Source organism: Peromyscus leucopus, chromosome 15 (assembly GCF_004664715.2).
Source record: "Peromyscus leucopus breed LL Stock chromosome 15, UCI_PerLeu_2.1, whole genome shotgun sequence".
Classification (NCBI taxonomy): Eukaryota; Metazoa; Chordata; class Mammalia; order Rodentia; family Cricetidae; genus Peromyscus; species Peromyscus leucopus.
The window spans coordinates 23,734,311-23,760,765 of record NC_051076.1 but is presented as its reverse complement, the minus strand read 5'-3'; the positions used below and the strand labels follow the sequence as shown (position 1 = coordinate 23,760,765).

Here is a 26,455-nt window from a genome sequence, read left to right as displayed (position 1 = left end):
ATATATTTTGTCTCCTTGGTTTTCAATGGAGTGTGATATGATGACAGTACTTAGCAATATACATTAACATTAGAAATGTAAAACATCTAGAGAGACTTTTTCACAGACCTACTAAGGAGTAAGTTTCCATGGCGTGCCTTCTGTCTGTCAGGCACTACTCTGAACACTGGAATGTTACCATAAAGCAAACAGGCAAGGTCATGCTCTGCTAGCACTTATGTGAAAGACAGAGGCAGACACTTCTAATCTATGCATATATAAAATCAGTAGATGATGTTAGAGAGTGGGAAGAATATTGAGAGTCTTTTGACAGAGATAACTGGGTGACCAGTGATGAAAATACGCAGGGCTATGCAGAGTGAGTTTAGAAGTTCTGGCTAGGCATGATCGTAAGATGTTCATCAGTGGTTTAACAAGAAGGATCTATGGACTTAAATGGTCAGTAAATCCTGAAGTAAGAATGAATTTAGTAGGTTTTGAATTAAAAATGGAGGTCTACATGGAGTGTACTGGTGGGCGGGCAGAGAAAAGATTAAGGAGTTAATGGGGACCCTCCAATTTAAACCACAACAAGAAAGTCATTTTTATTCTCAATGTAGGAAGTCAGTGGGTGATATGATATAAGAGTATAACATTTAATTTGCAGGCTTTAAAAGATTACTTTGGTGCTACTGAGATGGCTCAGCAGGTAAAAAGCATTTGCTGCCAAACCTGAATTGAGGGAGTAGAAATATTTAAAACAGATTGAACCAGCAAAGAATGAGATGGCACAATCCAGTCATCAGCCTTCTTCCTCTTGAATATTCAGTCTGATTTGTGAGGCAGAACATAGTTACATTAGACAGTTCCTAAAACCAGCGTGAGAATTGCTGCTATACTACACTGAAAAGAAAGATGACCTGAGGCCACCCAGAAAGGCCTGATTTCAGTTCCTGAGTTGTAAAAAAAAAAACTAGGAAGTTGAATGGAGAGAAAGTGGATGCACATTCCAGGAAAAGGGCTATCCAAGGCTAACAAAGAAATCAGTTCATCTGCCCTTAGTGAGAGATTTGTCCTAGGAGGGGGGAATGGAGAAAAAGATGGAAGAGAGAACAGTTACAGGGGAAGAGGAATTCTAGAGACCAACCTCCTGAGGATTTTAAGTTAAGGATGCTAAAATCAAACTATTCCCCAACACAGAAATACTGTGGGAGTAAAGTGACAATCCAGCAAAATATACTGTCTCCAATTTTCTTTTAGCTTCGGGCACAGAAACCAATATTTATTTTTCCTCGCTCTTCTGTGAATTAAAATAAAGGACTTGTGTAATTTTATTCACCCATTTAAGGTATAACCAACACACTCTAGCTTTTTTTAATTCAAAGGAAAATCTGAGCTGGAGCTTGGGGTCCCGGGTGAAGATGCCACTGGCAGAAGCTCAAACGTGATAGGAGTGAATTAACCCACATGTTTTGCTGAAGAGCCTGTGGTTGCCACATGAGCAGAATATTCTGAGAGCAATGGCATACAGAAAAAAAAAATCACAAATTTAATATTTCAAGCCCCTAAGATGAATGTTACCACATTTGAACAAGAATAAATGTCATGATTATTCAATTACCTTACTTCTCAGGGTCTTATTTACTGTCAACTTTCCCAGCACGCTCATCCATTTACTGGCAAATTGAATAATGTCTCCTAAAGGGGATCGCATACTCTCACTGACAGCTTGTCCCTAAACTCTGGATTTTCATAGCAGTGCCACAGAAATATGCTCATCAGCTCTGGTATAAATACTAGCTTCTAAAAAGACTGCATTAGCCTCAACATATTTCATTTCTCTGCTTATTACATTTCTTTTTAGTGCTACTTCCCATTTTAAATGTCATCTGTTGGCACAATATGTAAAATGGACAGACACAAATATACATATTTGCATTATAGTCATGGCAGTTGGGCAGTTTTCTCCTGCAGGATTTCTCAAATGGCACATGGTGCAGTTTTCTAGCTTTTTGTGTTTGCCCAAGATTATTTAATTCAACCCTTACACTGAGGATAGGGAGTAATTTTTTTAAGTTACTACTTCCTCACTAATGTTTAGTAATTCATTTAAAGAAATAACCCAGGTATAGATGCCCCTCGTTTTATTAAGACAATGACAATATCATTGACTGTGAAACTGAAAGTGTTTCCTTGTTGCTTTTAAATGAACAACAGTTTACTGAGAAACAGCAGGTGGACACAGTGCTGACTGGTAGACAAGGGCTTAAATAGATAGATGAGAGATGGATGGATGAATGGATAGATATATGGACAAACAGAAGGGAACAAATACAGATATACACATTCAGCCTTCTATACCCTTGAGTCTTGCTTAGATTCAATGGACAATAGATAGAAAATATTCTAAAAGAAATCTGATTCTTTCCTAAGTATGTAGAGTTGTAGACTTTTCTGTTATTGTGTAAAGTGATTAAAGTGTCATAACCATTCACATGGTACTTACACTGTATTAAGCATTAAAAGTAATTTAGAGCTATTTTGTCATACACAGAAAGGTGGGTATAAGTATATACAAATGCTACAGTTTTATATAAGGAAATGATGTATCACTGAACTACCCCTGGGGAATTCTAATATCAATGCCCATTGATACCAAGGAGTATCTACTCTCTCTCTCTCTCTCTCTCTCTCTCTCTCTCTCTCTCTCTCTCTCTCTCTCTCTCATGTGCCCATCTACATTGGTAGCTTAACTTCCCATTCCATAACTCAACCCCAAACCTACAACCTAGAGTGTCCTTATTCCATCTTTTTTTTTTTTTTTTTTTTTTTTTTCCGGCCCGCATCAACAAATGGCTCTGCACTAAAATAATTTGAAAATTTGATTCTTTCTCATCTCCTCTCTGAAACCCCCAAATCTGATCACAGTCTGCTTCCCCTGGGGAGCCACTGTCCACATATTAGCCCAAGTAATCACTCAACATATCACTCCTTACAAAATCCCCATAAATAGTGGGAAAGATGAGAGCTGACAGTCCCAAATTATGATCAAGGAATGGAAGTCTTAACTGGGAAGCTTGCATGACACTCTATCTCTTGACCAAGGAACACTAGAAAACCTGTTCCCCATAATTATGCCCCATGGACCAAATTGGATTAATTCCCCATAGAGAATTAATGAAAGGAGAAGGAAGGGTCCAGAAGCAATAGAAAGAATGTGTACATATTCATGATGGATTGTTCATTGTTCAAAATGAAGCAAGAATAATATAAATGCTAGCTTTACTGCCTTTGAATGTGTTGTTTTTTGGTGATAATTTATACTTCATTTTAGAAGATTACAGTGATAGGAGATTATACATTTTTAAAAATGTCTTTGTCAAAATAAGGTCAACAGACGTATATAGATTCATGCATCTCATATTACTTAAGCTTACTTGTTCATGTCCAAGCCTTTGGGAATTTTTAATTTAGAATACATAGTTTCAAAGTGCTTTCTAAGTATGAGGGGAATTGCCTCTGAAGGAAAGGACAGAAGTTTATTGCCAAATATGCTCAGCGTTACTGGTTTAAAAATCTTTAACATTTATTATTATTATTATTATTATTATTATTATTATTATTATTATGACAAATCCTTACTATGCATTAGAAGCTGGCCTCAGACTAGCAATCCTCTTGTCTCAGTTTCCTAATTCTCCGATTACAGGTATGCACCATCACCACAGGACTTCTCAAAGGTTAAAAATGATAATGTATAGTGTAATCTGAAGAGAAGACACAGCAGAGCACACCCACAGTGATTTGATCAGGGAAGTGTCTTCATGAAGAAGCACTTTAGAGACTTATCCCAAGATATCCACAGACACGCTCATGACCTACTTCACCACACATCTGGTGTTTATGAGCAAACAGGAATGCATCATTACACTCTTTAGGGAAAAAGAAAGCCAAGGGACACACACACACACACACACACACACACACACACACAAATAAGGTAAACAGATATTTGTGCTATTACTTTGAATTACAATATTAGTAGTTTTGAAATGTTCTTTCACATTTCTGAAAAATACTCTTCATCTCCAAGTTCCTCTTTCCCAGATGACTTTGAAATGCCAAACTCCTGTCTGAATGTGAAAAGGCATGCCCAGACCTTCCCAGAACTTCTAGTATTGTTGCCAGAGAAACTATCAAGCCTCACAGAGCAGGGGAGGCAGAGCAATCTCTCCTCAGAACCCCAAAGTTGAATAAACCAAGAAGAATGGGAGGATGGATGGAACAGGAGGCCCTGACGCCATTGCTCCACCTGTGAATTAGAGGTGACGAGATCCATCTGATGACAGAGACAAAAGACAATTGCATACATACCTTCCAAGGGAAACCCAGATTATTTTTTAAATGTTAAATAAGATTATGATTTTTACTGTAAAACTATGTTGGATACATAACAGATGACAAGTAGTTTTATAATTAGCACTTGTTTATAGATGACTGATACTGTGTCATGTGTGGAGGGCCTAAAGAGGTTCCAATGTCCTCAAATTTCCATATTCACTGAAGCCATATGGAGAAATGAGGCAGCCAATGTGCCTATGTTTAAATAGACCAAATAAATAACTAAGCCCAGGACAATGATGCTCAACTCCTATTACTAATAGAATATGGTTTAATAAGCAGGAATTACATTCATTTAAGATCTTAGGACACCTATCTTCATCTTTCCTTTAAACCACAAGTTCTTCTTGTGCCGAAAATGAGTAGGGAATCATGGCAGAATGGACTTTCCCTCAAGAGAGAAAGTACCACTGAGGTTGGACTGTAGAAGTTGTTCATTTTTTTTTTAATACAAGAAATTAGAGGGGCCTGGGTATCAGGATATCCTGAGAAAAGGCTTTGTCTTTTTCTGGTGAATGACTAGCATCAGGGGGCCTAATATCCCTGTTAGGTGGCAGAATATAGAGCTACACTAAGTGACAGTGTGCATTCACACTGTGAGCAAGGAAAAGTGTTTCGGAGGAGATGTTTGAATTCACTCCTGAGATTTCAGGCTAGATGGTACATTAAAGTATGAGAGAAGGATGGACTGGGGAGGTGGCTCAGCAGTTAAAGTAGTGGCTATCTAACCAAGAGGGTTGGAGCTTGGAGCCACAGAACCCGATTAAATATTAGATACATCAACAGCCAGTGTGTAATGACAGCCTCAAAGGGTAGAGACTGGAGATGCCTAGATGGACTGACTAGTAGCCATGCTATTGAGCCCTGGTTATGAATGGGAGACCCAGTCTCAAAAAATAAGGTGGATGAACAACTAAGCAAGAATCCCAACCTGGAACTCATGCCTGCTCACACATGCATGCACGTTCACACATGTGCATGTGTGCCTGCAAAATTTCAAACATGCCTCTCAGGGAGATCAGACTAGAATGGGATCCCCAGCACTACTTTCTGGAGCTAGAATCACAAGCAGGAAGCCATACCCCCTGGCATCTATTTGGGTTCTTGTGATCAAACCCTGGTCCTCTTGCTTGCACAACAATCACTTTAAGCCTGGAGTCATTTCCTCAGCCCCAGAAAATGGAAGATGTCTTATTGGGATACTTACGATAATATTCAGAACCGGGGAGTATATCTTAAAATACGCTCAAAATAATTGTGCAGTCTGATTTTTTTCTTGACATTTCTTAGTGATTGAGAATGTGAAAGGTGTTTTAAAATATTAATGCCACCAGTTAACTCATATAATCACCAATACCACTATAACCACTATCACCACACCTATCACTACCACCACCATCGTTATCACCACCTCTACCCTCATCACCACCATCACTACCATCATTATTACCATCTCCACACTCATCACCACCATCGCCACCACCATTATCATTACCATCACTACCATCATCATCATTATCACCATCTCCATCCCCATTATCATATCACCATCTCCATCCTCAGTATCACCATTACCACATTTATCATCACCTCCACCTCTGTCACTAACACCACCATCTTTATCATCACCTCCACCCTTGATCCCACGTTTTATTTTATTTTATTTTTTTTTTGGTTTTTCGAGACAGGGTTTCTCTGCGTAGTTTTGCTCCTTTCCTGGAGCTCACTTGGTAGCCCAGGCTGGCCTCGAACTCACAGAGATCCGACTGCCTCTGCCTCCCGAGTGCTGGGATTAAAGGCGTGCGCCACCACCGCCCGGCCCACGTTTTATTTTTTAAGAGACAAGGGCTCATATAGCCTTCTACTCCTTGGGCTCAAATGACCCTCCTTCCTCAGTCACTAAGAAATAAGAAATTCAGCATATAAACACATTCTACTATACTTGCCAAACCCTAAAATTTAAAATTAATTGCCAGGTTAAACTCCCAGAAAACATTTAGAACTCCAAAATTAAAGGAGGAAGAAGTGGTCGATGGCAGCCTTGAGCCTACAGAAGAGGTGTGCCTCTAGTGTCTTCCAATGTGGTAAGAAGGTCTGGTCGGACCTCAGTGAGACCAATGAAATCTTCAATGCCAACTCCCATCAGCAGATGCAGAAACTGATCAAAGATAGGATGATTGTCCAGAAGCCTGTGACTGTCCATTTCTAGGTTTGATGCTGGAAAAATCACTTTGGCCCAATGGAAGGGCAGAGATATGGGTATAGGGAAGCAAAAGGGGTTTGCCAGTACTTGAATACCCGAGAAGGTGACCTGGATGATCAGGATTTGGATCCTGCACCAACTTCTAAGGAGATACCATAAATCTAAAAGAAAGTGTCCACCATATGTATCATAGCCTGTACCTGAATGTCAAGGGGAATGTCTCCAAAAACAGGCAGATTCTCATGGAGCACATCTGCAAGCTGAAGGCAGACAAGGCCTTCAAGAAGCTCCTGGCTGGCCAGACTGAGGCTCAATAGGTCTAAGACCAAGGAAGCATGAAAACCAAGAAGTAGATCACCAAGACTCTGTCCAAGGAGGAAGAGACCAAGAAATAACGTAGATGAAATTCTAAACAGTCTTAGTACACGATCTAAAATCAAGCTTTCTTCATATCTGTACATAGCAGCCTGGCTATGGCCTTACATGGATCAGTCATTAAAATAAAACAAGCCTTTATCTATCAAAAAGAAAGAAAGAAAGAAAGAAAGAAAGAAAGAAAGAAAGGAAGGAAGGAAGGAAGGAAGGAAGGAAGGAAGGAAGGAAGGAAGGAAGAAAGAAAGAAAGAAAGAAAGAAAGAAAGAAAGAAAGAAAGAAAGAAAGAAAGAAAGAAAGAAAGAAAGAAAGAAAGAAAGAAAGAAAGAAAGTCAGTCAGGTCTTTAAGGTGGGAATGTACCAAACATGAACTGATAAGACCACAGAGAATGAATAGGGAAAGGAATATATCCAGAGGTTGCCATCTAATCAACCAGATGGCTCCAGTGCTAAGGTTGAAACATGCACGATACATGCTCAGTAAGAATCCAGTTGCCATGGCCGGGGGAATGCCATCTGCCCCCTCTGCACCTCTCCTAGTGGAACTTGGCAGTGTGTTTACCATTTCTCTACTGTGTTGAACAGTGGAGATGAGGCTGAGGGTTCATGGAGAATGAAAAGCTTTCCTTTCTGTTCATAGTTTGACAGCCCACGAGGAGCCTTATCTAGTTCTGACAGATGGCTGTATGTCACTGGAGAGACCCCACTCTTTGATTTAGACACAGTGGCAGAATGAGGTTTGGGGTTATCTTTGGCCTGTGTGTGGGTTATAAGTGTGTTCTACATGTGAGAAGGGAAAGGAAGCAGATGTTTGGGAACCAGTAAGTAGACTACGAAAAAGACTAGTTAGCTGATCACAAGACTCATCTCATCTTTTTCCTTGGTCTGCAGTGAGACAAGGTTTCTCACAAGGCTTTGTGCTCAGGTTGTGTGAAATGACTGAATTCAGAGCCTTGAGACTCAGTGGAATGACATGTGCTGCTGCTCCACAGGGCAGAACAGGAAAATCCCCTTCACAGGGGACCACATGTTCTTGACCCTCTTCCCTTTGATGTTAACCAGGAAGAAACGACAAAAGAGGCATGATGGTAGCTGTGGAGAAATTGGTTGCATGATTTACTTGATTTCTTTTTAAAAATAATTAATATGGGGGGTGCTAGTGATTGAACAGAGAGCCTCATATATGGTAGGAAATCATTTTCCCACTGAGATATAGCCCAGCTCCATTCTTAAACTTTTAACTTTGAGATAGGATCTCATATCAGTTTCTAAAGCTGGCCCTGAACTCATGGTCCTTCTCAGCCTCCCCAGTAGCTTGTACCACCAGATTCATCTTGTGTCTAATTTTGCAAATATATTTACCTGTTGTATGGAATACAGACTGCCAAAGAAATGGGTATAACCTTGCATTATATTCTTTTGCATGTGTACCTGTGAGGGTATTTACAGATCATTCCATTTCAGTTACTATTCAGTCTTGGCATATGGGGTTTTTTTGTAATAGATTTGTCTGGACCAGATGAACTCATATGTATCTTCAATTTTGGATCCAAATTTATATAAAATTTTTGTTACTTTGCTCTAATATGATTTTGAGGTTTAGCAATAATCCATGTGCTTGACATTCATTTGTTGACTCAAATTTACCATCGTCTCTGAGAAATTAATATATATAAAGAAATGACAGTATTTTTATGATGAGTAACAAATACTTAGATGCTAATGATTACTGGAGGAATCTTTTTAATCTCTCCTTTCCCCTCAGTTCTGGCTGATTTTCTCAGTTGTCCTTTCCCCATCATTGACTGTAGTGATCTGAATGAGAATGGTTCCCACAAACTCATATATTTGAATGCTTAGTCACCAGGGACTGGAACTATTTGAGAAAAATTGGAAGAATTAGGAGGTGTAGCCTTGTTGGAGGAATTGTGTCACTGGGGATGGGCTTTCAGGCTTCAAAAGCCCATGGCTGGCTCAGTTTCTCTCTCTCTCTCTCTCTCTCTCTCTCTCTCTCTCTCTCTCTCTCTCTCTCTCTCTCTCTCTCTCTCTGCCTCCTGCCTACAGATCTGGATGTAAAGGTCTCAGTTACTACCCCAGCACCATGCCAGCCTACTTCCCACCATGATGATAAGACTTATCCTCTAAAACTGTAAACAATGTCCCAATTAAAGCTTTGCTTCTACATGAGATGCCTTGGCCATGGTATCTCTTCACAGCAATAAAACATAACTAAGACACTGATAGCTCTGTCACATGAACTATTTTTTCTTGGCGTTTCTGGAGCTTTTCATTTATGCAACAGTAATTACTATGTCTTCCCAGTGTAAAGCTGGCTCCCTTTACATCCTATCACCTGTACCACAGTCTCGTCCATCTCCATCTCCACATTAAGAATATTAGATGAGCCGGGCGGTGGTGGCGCACGCCTTTAATCCCAGCACTCGGGAGGCAGAGCCAGGTGGATCTCTGTGAGTTCGAGGCCAGCCTGGGCTACCAAGTGAGTCCCAGGAAAGGCGCAAAGCTACACAGAGAAACCCTGTCTCGAAAAACCAAAAAAAAAAAAAAAAAAAAAAAAAGAATATTAGATGATAGGCTATAGATGGATTAAATTCCTTCAAGTTGTCAAGCACACATCTAAAAACTTTCTCCTTATCTGAAGGATTTATACTTCCAAAACATATTCTTAAATCAGCCTTTCCCATGTAAGTTCCTTTCATAGGCTCTTTGACTACATTTGACCGAATGTGGCCTGGGAAAATATCAGAGTCTAGATGTCTTTTCACATTTAAATCTTCAGGACTTCATGGATCTACCATTTTTCTTCTCCTGAATTTTTCATTTGACCTCCATAGTCCATATGAATAAACCTTTTCTTTGTCTTTATCAGTTTGGTGCCTATAAAAGAAAACCCTCAAATCTACAGTTTAATTTCATTTATCTCAACAGTTCTTGAGAATTTTCTCAGTAACTCTGCCTGCCACACAGCTGTTAAGCACACACTCCAGACAGCTTAGAGTCAGGCCAGGCTCAGAATCAGGCCTTTGGATGCTTACAACTCACCAAGCTATATCCTCGAGTTGTTCTAATGGGATATTTTAAGCTATCTTACATCACCGTTCTGTAAATTGTCCTTTAAAAATATCAAATGCTACTAATAATACTGTCATTTAAAAAGACACATAGCCCACATCATGCTGACAAGACTGCTTTTGATGTAGTGTCTGTTGATCATTGGCACATCGCTGACATGTTAGTTTCTTTCACTCTTACTGGCCATTGGAAAGTATTTTTTAAGTTTTCTTCTTTGCTATCCACACAAGTCATGCAGAAGGTGCCATGTTTATAAACAGCTCCATCTCCCTTTTAAAATATTTCATTTTTAATAATAGCATCTTGCCAATCCCTTTACAATTCCCAGTGTGCTCATTTAAGAAAATCATGCCAGGACAGGAAAGGTGTGGCCAAGTGAGAGCTCCCAAGTGAATATTTAACTCACTGCAGGAAGATGTCTGAGGAGCTTTGGACTTTAAAGGGGGCTTGGAGATCATAAAAAACATTTTCCAGAAACAGCAATTTATTGGTTAAACTACTTAGTACTAGAAATACAATATTTTAATTAAAAAATTGAAATGTGAGCTCCTTAAAGATAAAGCTCAAAGCCACCCCCTCTCCATTTCCCCTGATTTCCTAAACGGTGACAACTCCTACGATGTTCATATGACAGAGACATCTGTCTCAGAACTGATCACATTATTTAAAATTACTTGTCATGTGACTTGTAGGGAGGACAATACTTTCTGACCTGTGTACTCCTGGAGTCCCAATGCTTTAAGCACAGACTGATTCTCCTTGGGGGTAACTTGAAGGGTCTGCAGCACATGTGTACACTAAAGCTCTTTGTGTTTGCCTCTTCTGTATCTCATCTTCAGATAAAAGATTTTTAAGGTCTTGACATTTATCAACTCAAGAAGGGTGCTCAACTCATACCCATCAGGCTTGAGAGGTGGGCAAGGGGTGGATATTAGTGAAGGGTGAGGGGTAGATGTATGACACATAGGCTGGAACATCCACACCCATGTTTACTTTCCTGTTTGGCATGCAGGGGAAAGCCATGCCTAGGAAGAGATGCCAGGCTGAGGGCTGGGAGTGGGGGGTGCAGGCCAAATCTCTGAGGGATATTCATCATGAAATGCCAAATGTGAATCTAGACTTCTTTGTCATGATTGAGGTGGAATGGATGGGGAGAGAATAGATCACCAATGTTGGATGTTTTCTAAGCTTGCTTATAACTTAGAAGCATATCTATTTACATTCATCCTGCAGATTTGAAGGGTATGCTTGGGTTTCCCTCTGTAAGAGTTTATCCCCAGATACCAGTAGAAGGGAGAGCTAGGGAAGGAAGTGGAGAGAACGGAAAAGATGCAGATTCCAGGAGGAAATCCACATATGGTTAAGTTAGGTGACCTCCCCTTGCCATGTAACTTGGGGTCACCCCAGGTTCCTGGAAACAGGAAATTGTCATTTGGGAGCCATTCTTCTACATGCTACAGGCTGTGATCTCACATGATTTGATGGGGGCATGCCAGTAAGGGTGTCTGCAGGTGAGGAATGAAGTGTTATACACTGAAGGCAACTCCACAGAAAAGGAACCATCAAAGAAGCCAGCAGACAAATGTGAAGCCAAGAACTCACGCCTTTGCTGCCTTTGTCCTTCGCCCTTCTTCCTGGTCCATTAACTTCTCTCTCCTCCTCTATGTTTCTTTCACCATCACCTTTCCCCCTTCCTCCCACTCCCTTTCTCCTTCTCTCATTTAAATTGACAGCTAGTTCACACTGTTTAAATAGCTGCTGTAGACATGAAGAACTGAAAACACAAAAACTAAAACATTTCGGAAGTCTCTCTGACTCTCTCTCACTCACACACACATATACACACAGAGCAAGAGGCATGCATAACATACACTAATCAGTGTTCATTAATTGCTCTGCAGCAGACACCATGGTAGGCACTTTGTATGCGTTATCTTATTTGGTCCTTACAATTTTCTTCTTTAGTATGTACTGCCATCATTAATAGCTCATTTCAGAGATGAAAAAAAAACAAACAAGGCTCAGAAAGAAGAAAGACATATCTGTGACCATACATCTATAAGATGAAAGAGTTGGTCCCCAAACCCAGTCACTAATGTCCCACATTGAGTCCATAACCATGGCCTTCTCTGGAATTCCTCACTCAGCTCTCCCAGTCATGACAATACCTCCTACAGCATCCATGAGCAGAGCTGGCTCAATGATCCTGAAGATTTTCCCAGCACTTACTATGTACCAGACCTGTATTAGATGCCAGGGATATAAAAATGATAAAGAACTGTCTAAGTACTTGATATATCTTAATTTCATAGGCATTATTTCTTTTTTTTTCCTGCAAAAAATAGTGAGAATATATTTGAAAAGACGAATTAGCTGTGACTTTAACAGTACGACCTCAGGGGCCCCCTGCCCACGTCTTTATCCATTGGAAAGAGGCATTCTGAAAGACCCCAGCACCTTCTACGGAGGCAGTTTGGGCCTGGTTTGGTCTTGTTTAAAATGTCAAAATAAAACCTTTTGACACTCACATTGCACCCAAGCTAAAAACGTAGGCATTATTTCTTAATGTAGCCAGTGATGGGGATGGTCTAAACAGTAACTTTAGGGTAGCCAGGGACATACAATGAGACTCTGCTTTAAAAAGTTAACCAACAAAATGTTAAATTGGGGGGCTGGAGAGATGGCTCAGTGGTGAAGAGAATTGGTTGCTTTTCCAGAGGACGCTGGTTTGATCCCCATTTCCCACATGGTAGGTCACAACTGACTCTACCTCCAGTTCCAGGGGCTCCTACACCCTCTACTTGCCTCCCTAGGCACCAGGCATATACATGGTACATAGACAAATGCAAACAAACACCTATAAACATAAAATGAAAAAAAATAAGTGTTAAATGGAAAAACTATCTCTAAAAGATTCCATAAGGCATATTTACTCTTGATTTGGGTTGAGGAGGCCATTCAACTATCATCATTATGAAGGAGAAGAGAAATAGAGTGGAAACAAAGAATTTGAACACATGAATACAGATTGGCCAGATGAAGAAGTCAAGGAAAGTATTTCCATTCAGAGTTAACCACAGCACCCAGCCCAGCATTGGGAAGGCACTGTGCATTCATAGAGGCATGCATGTGCCACACATATCCACTTCTCTGAATGTTGACTACTTTAGCATGAGAATCTTCATTTACATAAACAGTTATTTCCCCTTCTGATGTCCTACGTCCAGGCTGAAAAGCCATCTAGTTCAGAATTTGCTGAGTTGGCTTTGCCCTGGGGATCCTGTAATAAACCTAATCTAATTTAATTCTTAACAATTTCCAAGAAAAAGTACGAAACTAACAGTTATTCCTCAAGGCAAAGCAATTTTCTCAGGGGAAATGATCCGAAAAGCTCCAAGTTTAAAGCCCAGTACTTAGGAACTTGAATTTTACTGCACAGCGTGATTTTTATTTATCTATTAAGTTATTTATGTATGTATTTTTGGAGCTGCAGATTGAACCCAGGGCCTCATGTCCACCTCGCTACACCTTGAGCTTCCAACCCTTTTGTTTCTCTCTCTTTACATTATGCTGTCTACAAAAAAACCCAACCAACCAACCAACCAAACAAACAAACAAGCAAACAAAAACCGAGCAGGATACATTTGTATAGATGAGCTTGATGCAGCCTGATCATGTTGAATTTGTTTGCTCGTACGTGATCACACTTCCACCCTCATCCTTATTCACCTCTGCTTGACTTAAAAGGTACCATGCCAGGTTTGATCAAACCCCTTGGGTTTCAACACCATCTATAGCTTCCTCCAAAGGCCTATGAATTCAGAAGAGGAATACTTCACCATAAAATTACACTGAGAAAGTGTTAGACTTTCAGCAGAAAAAAAAACCAAAACAAAACTAACTGATGTATTGATGTTACAGTAAAACTTGTTGGCCAGGTAAGTGCTATGATAAAAAACAGGGAGGTAAAAGGCCAAGCTATGAAGACTGCTGTGTGTCTGAGGCCACCTAGGGCTACATAATAAGTTTTAGGTCAGCATGCCTTATAGAGTAAGAGTCTATCTCAAACAAACAAACAAACAAAGAAACAGAATTTTAAAAATCTATTTAAATATATCCAGCCTTGTTTGTTTGTTTGCTTGTTTGAGACAGGGACACTCGCTGTACCCAGAGGCACCCAGAATCTATAACATTCCTTCCCCTTCTGCACTGATGGCTGAAATTACACACACGAACCACCAAACCCACTTTTCTCCAACTGTCATGTCCTTAGATCTCTCTCTTCTTTAGCTGCACACACACAATGCTCAAATGCTGTCCTAAATATTATAGTAACTTATTCTACATTGACAGTTATCCTAGAGGACCATCTAGCCTCTGACTACTCGACTACAGAATGCTGTTTAATGTGGCCTTGTAGATACAGACAACCACACAGGCTTTTTACAAACTCTGGTTCTCACGCTTGCACGACAATTGCTTTAGCGTCAGAGCCACCGTCCTCTCTGTGCTGGAATGGCCTCAGACATTGGTTTTCATTCCCCTTCCCAGTTACATCTGCCTTATCTTTTTTTCTGAAAATGTCCAGTTCCATGTGCACATGCAAACATCTCTAACTGACATCACCTGCCCATCTCTTTCTCTGCATGCATCTGATAGGAAGATTCACTTTGTTGTCAGCTCCACTCTCGTGTCTGATGGTAAATGCCAATGCTCAACATCCCCCAAACCCAATGTTTAAATCCAATCAGCTACTTTCATAAGGATGTTAAAGGATGCCAGTGTCTACCCAGTTGCTGGCACCAACCCATGGCTCTTCTATTTTCTTTATCTCCCACATCCAGTTCACCAGCATTTTCAATCACTTTTTACCTCCTCACTGCCTCGCTTCGGTCCGAGCCACCATCTCATTCCTGATGATGACAGGCTCAGTCACTTCACTATTTTACCTGTTTTCATTCCCATATATGTACTCCCTAGCATGCAGTGTTCTTTAAATGATCACCTAAAGCACCCCAATGGCTTTATTAACTAATAACATCAAATCTAAACTTTCTGACTGTGCTCTTGCATAGTAAGAATCTTGCTCCAATAAATTACAAATGATTCCTCATGATATCTCTGGTACATTGTGACCCAGATTTTAAAAAAAATTGAAAAGAAATGTCACTGTGAAAGCAGGCCTGGTCATAAACCCCTGTAACACCAGCACTCAGGCTGAAACTAGAGGATCATGAGTTTAATTTGACAATTAAATTGAATTTTATTTAAATTAATAGTCTATGTTATAGAATGAGACATTGTCTCAATATAACAAATAAACAATTAAAAACCAACCACAATCCACAGGATATCATTAATAAATGTATACTAATGTTTCAGATTATTTTGTAATGATTTTCAGTTTCATATAAAATTATAAGTATAAAATTTAGGAAAAAGCAGGAATGATATAGAATTGAGTTCTGGCACTTGTTGCCTGGAGATAGCGTCAGAGCTCACAGGATAAGGGCTCAATCCACAAGAACCACTTCTATCTTCAGATGCTAACCACAATCCCAGGTTGATCCAGGTTTCTGACCCACTAGTTACTAATCAAAATTCCTGTGGGTCTTTCCTGGGCATGAAAAACTCAGAAAAATGTACTAGTAAGGTTTACTCATTTAGTATAAAAGGTATTCTAAAAGATGCTGAAGAACCACCCAACAGTAAAAGTACACAGAGCATGACGTGTAGGGAAGGGCACTAAGCCTGTCCTTGTATTCCACCCTCCTGGAGCCTCCAAGTAACTGGGAAACTACATGCCAGGAAATAAGATGTATATGTACACACACACACACACACACACACACACGAGAGAGAGAGAGAGAGAGAGAGAGAGAGAGAGAGAGAGAGAGAGAGAGAGAGAGAGAGGAGAGAGAGAGCGCAAGGTTGCATTTAGGGTATTCATATTTATTTGTAACACAAAACATATCTCTTAATGTGAATTATGATTAAAAATCTGAGTATGATCTAGCCACAATGGCTGCAATGCTCCCTCATACAAAGCCATTCACTGCTTACTAGGTTGTGTTCTACTATTGCTCATTCCAGGCTTCAACCTAACAATCTCAGCCCTGCCAGAGAATATTGACAGACCCTGTTTATACTATCTAGAAAGACATCCCAAGATTCTTCATATCCTTTATAGATCTTTTCATTTGTATCTTAATTTGTCTACTGTCTCCCAACAGTTACCTTCATTCTCAAGTCTTTCCCCAGCTCAATCAATATCCTGGTTAAGTTTTCCCTATGCACTCAACTCACTTCATCTCATTCATTTTCATATTTATATATTCACTGGTGTCTTTATGCCTGCTTCTCCCTACTAGAATATGAGCCTATATGAACACTTGGGCCACATTTGCACAATTTTTCTACTTTACCATCATGTTACCAAAAAGTAGTTGTTGAACAAATAATGGGCATTGAAGACACACTTATCTCTAGAAATGTAACTGGGGCCATCTGCAGCCTCTCCTGGCATCCCAAGCCCCCATTTATAAGCATCGAATCAGTATCCAAAGTTCCTCCCTTTGGCTTTGTGTTGGTCTAAGGGGCCATTCATTTCAACACATTAAGCTGCTAATTATGGGATTTGGCATCTCCTTTCTTTATGGAGAAGGAATAAATAGTTATTATTAAATAGTCCTTAATAAGCAGTGGTTCCTTTTAGGGCAAGCATAATTAAAATTGCACAAACATGTTCATACACAAAGCCCTTTATCTAAATCTAGGGCAGGCTGATCTGCCGGATTCCACTGCCTTTCTCACCTGCTTGTCGTCTATCTTTTCAGAATACAGACAATGCTGCTCCCTCCTCCTCATTGTTCTCCTAGAGCATGTAATATACACTTCATGTCTGTGACTAGAATGACAGAGACATACATAATTCAGTTCCAAGGCAGCGGTTTGCTTCCTGCATTGCTGATTTCATTAGCATTGTTACAGTCATCTACATCATTCTGTAGAGAATTAGCCACGTTGAATTTTTATTACTTGTACTCCGTGAATATCACCTGGTCTGAGTGTTTATTTAAAAATAGATGGAATACGGACTGTTTAAAATAAAAGCACTGAAGTCAAGCATTGTGGTACAGGTCTTTAGTTCCAGGGCTCAGGAGGCAGAAGCAGATGAATCTTTTTGAGTTCAAAGTCATCCTGGTCTACATAGCCAGTTCCATGCCAGCCAGGGATACATAGTGAGACCTTATCTCAAAAAAAAAAAAAATCACAGAAAGAAATATAAGATTAGATGACAGTGATTTAGTGTCCTGAGCTTGGCTTTTACATTTACTAACAAAAATATTTGCATGTCACTTAAATTGCTTAAGTCTCCAATTTCTCATGTGTATATTCACAAATCCAGCGTAAGTACAATCTTTTACAGTTTACTGAAACTTACTATAATACAAAGATCATTTTAAATTAATTCTCAGTTCATTCATCCTCATAAAAACCGTGGGAGGTTAGTGCTGTCATTTCTTTCACCTTACAGGCCGAGGATACTGAAGCAGAGAGAAGAGACACTAAGTGGTGGAGATGATTTAAAACTAGGAATTTGCTAACCATAGAATCTCCACTCACATTACCCAATGTCTCTGTTTCCAGAAGCCTGCTGGGAAGTTGTGAATCCTTGCATCTTATGTTAGCCTAGTCATCTCATTGTCCTGGAAGACTGACAGTTCTGTAAAGGGGAAGGCTATGTGCCTATTGGAGCAATCAGAGGGCATTTAATCCAGTGCTGCAGCAAACGTTCAGTATCTACTTGAAAATGGTCAGCACCTGAGATGGAATCACATGACCATTCTTGGACAAAGAAAAGAGTGTCTGCGATTCAAGTACTGAATGCTCTCCTAGAAGTTATCACTAGTGTCTGCACAATTCTATCTTTAATTTGATCCTCAGACCCACTGTATCACCATTAATGCCAATCACACCTTGTTCTTTGCCAAGGTCAACCACAAACTTCAAACCATTTCTCATAATAGCTTATTGCACCTGTGGGAACAGGTTATCGATAAATCCCACCTCCTGAAACACTGTGTTCCCTTGAATCAGAGAGCAAAACCCTGTCCTCCCTCACTGCTGAGCCTGCTGTGGTTCCAGCTGGCTTTAGAACCACTTTCTCAGCATATATATACAGCCTTCACATCTGTAAGGTCTGCCACAGATTTTCTTTCTCACCTTTCACTTTGTCCTCCGAAGTCCCATTCCTCTTCCTGGATTTGTCTTGCCATCCATATGCTAAGGAATTCCAAATCTATACCTTCAGCAGAGATCCTTCTCATGAACTTCAGACCTCACATAATGGAGCAAAATAATAATTCACTTGAAAGCACTTCAGTGGGAATACTAACTATGTATAGATTAGTTGGTATTTGGAGCATCCACAGTAGAATCTGCACCCAAAGATAGAGAGCTAATATTTGGGTACCTAACTGAGAATTCATGTCCTATGGTCTGCTTTCCAACAATATCACATTCTGTTGTCAGTCTTTCCCACAGGCTTACCTAGAGAACCATTCTAAAAGTAACTTTTCTTTGTGGAATGGATGACTATGTTCATCTACATGAGGCATGTGTAAAGATCCAGCCAACACATCAGCCAATGCCTCTGAAACTTCACTCAAGTACCAGCATCAGTGGACTTAATCTCTTCCTTCACAAAACATTTTGAGACCTGACTCATCCTACAGTTCACCAATCCTGCAAGACCCTGAGCAGCTGTTCCTTCTAATTCTTTTATTCAACGCACAGACCCACATTAAGGAAACTGTCCAAGCCAGAAATATATACCACATCCAACAAACTACCAAGCTACATCAATATCATCACATAACTAATTCTCAGATGTATCAACCTCTCTCCATTCTCCCTGACACAGAGCAAATCCAGGTCTCCATTTCCTCTCTCACTGGGGCTACTACCATGACCTGTCCTCAACTATGCCCTGTCAGTTATGTTCATTGCACCTCATAAGAGTGGCTCTTATGAAACAGAATTTAATTGTACTGTAACCGATTATGATAAAATAAGAATGGTATGAAAAATATATATTATCAAATAACAGCTCCTGTACTAAACCTTCAGGACAAATGTCAAACAACTTCCAGTGAAAAGCATTCTGGCCCCACTGTGGAGAGACCAAACTGTTCTTGCAATTGAGAATGGTGTTGTGGTGTGGTAATCACATCTGCAATGCTCGTCTTCCATCCCGTACATGTTAGCACAGCAGGCAGTCATTGTACTTATGAAGGGACAGGAACAGGGAAAGGTCAGTCAGCCAATAAGCTAATATCTTCAATGGAGTCACTAGCATCTTGATTTCTAGATTAATTTTTAACTTCAGTTGGGATGAGTGATGCCTTGCTCTGATACTTTGTGATTCAGCATTAATCGCATTTGCCAATTTTCTCAGTTCTGGTATTGAATGCCAAATTTGAGTTTTACTATATGTCCTGTTCTCTTATATTTGTAGGGAAGACTGATCTGCCCTTCTTTCCCTTACATTTACCCTGCTTCTAAGATCTCCAGTTTCCTTCTGAAAAACCAGAATATGTTCCAGATCTAGAGAGTACAAAGTCCCCTTATTCCTTTTGAGTGACAATCTTAGCTTAGGTGTGACTGACTTTTTAATTTCCTACCAAATGCAGAGAAGTCCAATTCAACAAATGTTTATTGACAAACTCTGGGAATAGAATAATGAATGAGTCACACATTCTCATTAGCTCACTTTACACTGGTGAAAATAAACACTCAAGTGAGTCATTTAAATAAATAGGTTTTGGAGCATGGCTATCCAGCAAGCAGCCATTGCCGAGCACAGAAGGGCAATAAGGACACTGAGATAAAAATGAGATGCTGATATAGTCGACACCAAAACCAAACAATTGAAGTGCATGAGGGCTGGGTGGTGGTGGCGTATGCCTTTAACCCCAGCACTCGGAGGCAGAGCCAGGTGGATCTCTGTGAGTTCCAGGCCAGCCTGGTCTACAGAGCAAGATCCAGGATAGGCACCAAAACTACACAGAGAAACCCTGTCTCAACAAAACAAAACAAAACAACAACAACAAAAATCAAAACAAAAAAGAAAGTACATGAGTTTGGAGCTGTGTGAATTTCTTTAGCCTTAGATTATGTTAACAGGAGTTGCACTGTCATTTTGTGGCCCCAAGAAAATGAATCTCTCAAGTCTTAGCCTGTTCGTAATCAGTGATAAGATAGCACCATAGATCATATGCTCTGAGGGTATGTGAAAGGACAATTAAATCAGTGGAGGCAAATCAGGTTGCAGAACTGAAAGAGGAAAGTAATTCAGAGGGGACAGTGCCTGGGCTACGTTATAAGGGTCAATTTAATTGGGGGAAGCTGGGTGGCATTATTAGTAAGATTTGCTCATGACTGTGAGAGCCCCCAGCATTTCCTGCTAGTCTAGACTAACCTTAGTTATCTCCCTGTTATCTACTAAATCTGCCATGTTGAACCTCCCCTGCACAATGCCGAATCAGTATAACTAGGAGGAATAACTAGTTCCACGTCCCAGGCTTGGTTACATATCGGCATTTATAATCTCCAACCCATTGGTGTCAGCCCTGTAAGGCAAGTTTGCTCGTGGTTCTATTTTTGTTCTATCAATAAACACCTGTACTTCCATTAGTCACTGGACAAACATCTGTTTGCACTGTCACTGTGCTGGTGAACCCTGACTGCTGATACGATGAGATTCAGAATCACCATGGAAACACACTTCCAGGTATGTCTGTAAAGGACTTTCAGACTGGGTTAATGGAGGTGAGAAGACTAGCCTTAAATGTAAGCAACCCAATTCCATGGGCTGAATATAAATGAGAAAGGGACTGAGCAACAACCATGTTTGGCTTATGCACTATGACCGTCAGTCTCAAGCTCTTGGCACCCTTCCTTCCCTCCCATGACATGGACCTTTGAGCTGTGAGCCCAAATAAATGGCTCAATGATTGAGAACAGCTACTGTTCTTCCAGAGGTCACAAATTCAGCACCTATGCCCAGGAGGCACACACACACACACACACACACACACACACACACACACACACACATACACGCATATACACACACACACATACACGCATATACACACACCTCTATACATAATGAAAAATAATAAAGTGAATCTTTTTTTTTAAGCCTACTTCCTTATGCTGCTTTGGTCAGATATTTTGTCAAAGTAAGAGAAACATAACTAATGCAATCACCACCTCAAAGTCTTACTGGAAGGTCATTTTCTGGTGAGGTGTGATCGCTTAAACTATAGTCACAGGCTGAGAGGGGAGGATTGTCAGGAGTTCAGACCAGCCTGGACTACAATATGAAACCTGTCTCAAAAAGAAAGAGAAAAAGAGCCATTTCTGTAAAAATGAGGGATTCCTTCTCATGTAAAGTAATTAATACATATTTTTTACAAGATTTATCCTATTTTTAATTGTGTGTGCCTGCTTATGCATACACACACATACACACACACACACACACACACACACACACACACACAGGAGTGAGGTATGTGCAGGCAAGTGTGCAAGTGTCTGCAGAGTTCAGGTGAAAGTGTTGGTTTTCCTTGACGTTTGAGTTACAGGTGATTGTGAACAGACCAACTTGGGTAGTGGGAACCAAACTCTGGTACTGTAAGTACAGTATAAACTCTAAACCACTGAGCCACCTCTCCATGCCCCTTGTTCATATTTCTAGGTGAATGTGCAAAATTAGATGAAGTGAGACAGGTATCCCAGACAAGGTCATACAGCAATTGTGGCGAACTCCTCTGCTGACTGTATCCAATCTCTCTTTGCTTCATCTCAAATGTTTGCTAGACAAACAGAAGAGACAGCGTCTAAGAATCATCGAATGCATGTGGCTTTCATTTAGCTCATTCCCTCACAGCTCCTCACCCAAATCAGATTACTGATGGAAATCTGATCTGAGTGAGTGAGCTAAGAAAGCTGCAAACTACTAAAATCTCGTTAATGGAATTTAATAGTTCTGAAGAATCAGAGCATTTCACATGGGAGCATTATCAAAATAGACGACCTAAAACTAAAGTTATTTCCCTAGAATCCACACTCACTGAACTGTCTCCTGAGGTTGCTAATATCTTAAGCTTTCTGAAGAGGAAGATAAAGCAAACACCGTCCACATTTTCCTCAAAGCTCTTTGCCCTATATACACTGTACTTCATGAAGCACATTTGTTAAACTCCACATTTTCTGTACTAAAAGCTCTAAAACTGGCTTCATGGGTAAAATAATCTGGGAAAACACTGTCGTATGATCCTACTATAGAGACCAAGAATAACTCAAACGTGGCAAAGGCTGCTACATTTTGGTAAAGATTCTAGCTTCATTTTTTAATTAATTAAAGTCATTCATTTATTTTACATCCCAACCACAGTTTCCCCTCCCCCCTGTTCTCCTGTTCCCTCCCCCACCTCCCCTCTGCCCACCATGCCCACCCCACACATCTACTTCTTCTCTGTTTCTGTTCAGAAAGGGCAGGCCTCCCATGGGTGTCAACAAAGCATAGCACATCAAGTTGTGGTAGGGCTAAGCTCCTCCTTTCATATTAAGGCTTAGTAATGCAATCCAGTATAAGGAATAGTTTCCCCAAAGTGCAAAAGCATCAGGGACTGTCCCTGCTCCCACTGCTAGGAGTCCCACACATAGACCAAGCTACACAACTGTCATACATATGTAGAGGGCCTAGGTCAGTCCCATGTAGAATCCTTAGCTGTTGGCCCAGTGTCTGTGAGCCCCCCCCTCCCCCGGCTCATACAATCCTTCCTCTCTCTCTTCAATAGAGTTCCCAAAGGTTGGTCCAGTGCTTGGCTGTGGATCTCTGCATCTGCTTCCATCAGTTACTGGATGAAAGCTCTCTGATTACAACAATTAGGGTAATCACCAGTCTGATTACAGGAGATGGCAAGTTCAGGCACCCTCTCCACTATTCCTGGGAATCTTAGCAGGGGTCATCCTTGTAGATGCATGGGAGTTTCCCTTGATCAGGTTTCTACCTGATCCTGAAATGCACCCTGCATCTAGACATCACTTTCATTATTCTCCCCCTCTATCCAGGCCCCACTCTCATCCCTCATGTTCCCATCACTATCTGCCTCAAGTTTACCCAGGAGATCTCTTTTATTTCTCCTTCCCAGAGAAATCCATGCATCCTTTTTGGGCTCTTCTTGCTACCTAGCCTCCTGGGACTGTAGATTGTAGTACAGTTATCCTTTACAGCTAATATCCACCTATGAATGAGTACATGGAACTGAAAAGTTTCTGTAAGGCAAAGAACACTGTCAATAAGACAAAATGACAGCCTACAGAATGAAAAAAGATTTTCACCAACCCCACATCTGACAAAGGGCTTATCTACAAAATATATAAAAAAAACTGGACATCAAAAAAATCAAATAATACAATTAAAAAATGGAGTACAGATCTAAACAGAGAATTCTCAACAGAAGAATCTCAAATGGCCAAAATACACTTAAAGAACTGTTCAACATCCTCAGCCATCAAAGGAAATGCAAATCAAAATGACTCTGAGATTTCATCTTACACCCAGCAGAATGGTTAAGATCAAAAACACTGTATGACAGCTTATGCTGGAGAGGATATGGAGCAAGGGGAACACTTCTCCACTGCTGGTAGGGATGCAAACTTATACAGCAACCTTGGAAATCAATATGGTGGTTTCTCAGAAAATTGGGAATCAATCTACCTCAAGAACCAACTATACCAATCTTGGGCACATTCCCAAAGGATGTTCAATCATACCACAAGAACACTTGCTCAACTATGTTCATAGCAACATTATTCATAATAGGTACAACCTGGAAACAACACAAATGTCCCTCAACTGAAGAATGGATAAAGAAAATGTGGTACCGTCACACAATGGAGTATTACTCAGCTGTTAAAAACAATGACATTAGGAAATTTGCAGGCAAATGGATGGAACTAGAAAAATATCATCCTGAGTGAGGTAACCCAGACCTAGGTTTATTTTTTTAAGTTTTGTTTCACAAGTATATTTGAATACAAAGGAACTTTCCCCTATAATATCCTTATCAATATACTCCTTACTACACTGGATTGGGAGAGGCTACACTACCCTATCCACTGAGTTCACATGCTCACAGCCAGAAGTATCCTACATTCTGGGTATTTGTTTCACTCTTATATGTAATTCAAACTATGGACATTCTTTTGGTGTTTGCTGAATTTGGTTACAGTGAACAAGATAAAAACAGACAGTGCCTCAATACCAGACCTTTCTTTTGGAAATCCAGTGTGGATGATCCCAACTGTTATCACAGAAGCAGGATGCAGAAGAAAGAAAAAAGAAAAATTTCAACTCCAAGCACTGAATGGTAATGCTTCAGTGGGAGCAGACATCCCCTTACAGGGTGATAGTGAATACTGAGTAAAGAATACATCACCGCCTCTCTCTGTGCATAACTGTCTCCGAATGGCACAAGTCTCTGAATGGCACATTTTTTTGGCTTGGGTTAGGATCTCATCAACTGCCAGGAGAAGTGCAGGTTCTCTCACTGAGACTCAGAGCAGAATTACAGTCTTTCAGCGTGTGTGTCCCAGGAGGCAGGTGACAAAGTGAACAAGCCCCAAAGCAGCTATTTTAAACATGGGTCTATTCTCTTGAAAGGTGAGTGGTTTATTTCAGAGACATTTAAACTTTCTGCTTTTCATCTGTTTCTCTGTTCCTTTCTACCCTGTGTTCTATTTCCAGGAGCTGGTGGGCCTAAAGGATCCACAGGGAAGATAAACAACCGCTCCTCATGAGTGGTACACACATGACTAGCTGGTCACCAGAGGTCAGCTTTCACAGCTACACAGAAACAACAGCAGGAGTTCATGGTGACACAGTTGCTGTGCTCCAAAGCCAGAGGTAAAGATCTGGCGAAGGAGTCTGTTCACTTGGACACTACCCAAGTTTCAAACACAGACTTCTACGCAGTAGCTCTGATGGGAAAAACTGTTGGATCAGATGTTCTAGAACAATGGTTCTCAACCTTTTGAAGCTCTCCTATTAGATATTTACATTGCAATTCATAACAGTAGCAAAACTACAGTTATGAAGCAACAATGAAATAATTTAGTGGTTGGGGTCACCACAGTATGCAGAACTGTATTAAAGGGCCATAGCATTAGGGAGGTGGAGAACCACTATTCTAGAATGTTCTTCTTGATGATGCTGGTCTTAATGCTAATTGAATATTGAATTTTCTTTAGAATTTGTTGCTAGTATCAAGTTCATTACTTGTTAAAACATTCTGCTTTATAACAATGAAAGCTTGGTAAACTTCCATATTTCCTCTTATCTTGCTATCAGAAAGTTTGAAAGATAAATGTTCAGATGCAGAAAATAATTTGTATCCTCTCCAGACCATTGTTTTTTAAAACAGTATTTTATTTATGTATTTACTTTCAAAACTCTTTTCGAGACATTCAGTTTAATTCATTGAGAAGGTGCAGTGTCCAGCAGAGGAGTTAGGCTGACTACTTAGATGTGAATGAGCTTCAACATCAGCTGAGTAATTGGAGGTGAGCTATATGTTAGCCTTGAACCTCTCAAATATTAAATGAAGCTGATAAATGAATCTTTAAAAATAATTGAGATTATCACAATTATAACAATACCCAATATTTGGCTTGATTCCAATAATGCCATTTAAAATAGCATTTACCAGAGAAGCAGAATTGTTTTTGATGATGCAAAAAAATAAATCTTTATGATATCAACCAGAAAAGATATGTAAACAAACTAAGTACTCTGTAGCACATATGGAACCATTGTTTATTTCATCTTCTGGGAGAAAATTCAAATACCATCTGCACATGCCACACTTCACTATCACTAGAAAGTCTTTTCCATGACTCATGAAGGTATTCATTATTTATTGTGTTGCGTGTGAGTGGAGGAGTGTGCAGAAACTCCTATGTGCTGAAAGATGCTGGCCACAGGCCTCTGGAGCTGATGTGCTTCCCATGTATAGGGATCCTGCCAAAGGGCAGAAGCCACTTTCAGCCCCAATTGTTCCTGTCTCCAAGCATTAGCAAACAAATGAGGGAACAAGGTCTTCAGACTTGTAAGTGGCTAGCTGAAGAATGCATTTCTGTTTTGTTTTGTTTTGTTTTTTATTTCCCTACCCACAATCCAGGCTCATCCATGAATTGAAAAATGATGAGCTCTTGCTTTAATCCTCACACAGTGTGATGCGTCCTCCAGCCACCGTTCTCAGGTGTCTTTCTCCTAGACATCCTCCTTTTACTAGATGAGCCCTGCTGGCCACCTTCCTTCTTCCTGCTCGA

The 26,455-nt window shown here is 40.3% G+C and overlaps 1 protein-coding gene and 1 pseudogene across 5 annotated transcripts in view; one reads left to right on the top strand and one right to left on the bottom strand.

Annotated features, from left to right (window-relative positions):
- Nucleotides 1-26,455, bottom strand: part of Rgs7 (regulator of G protein signaling 7) — a 408,648-nt gene that overhangs the window by 141,540 nt on the left and 240,653 nt on the right. The window lies entirely within an intron of this gene.
- LOC114690669 lies at nucleotides 6,193-7,095 on the top strand (annotated as a pseudogene).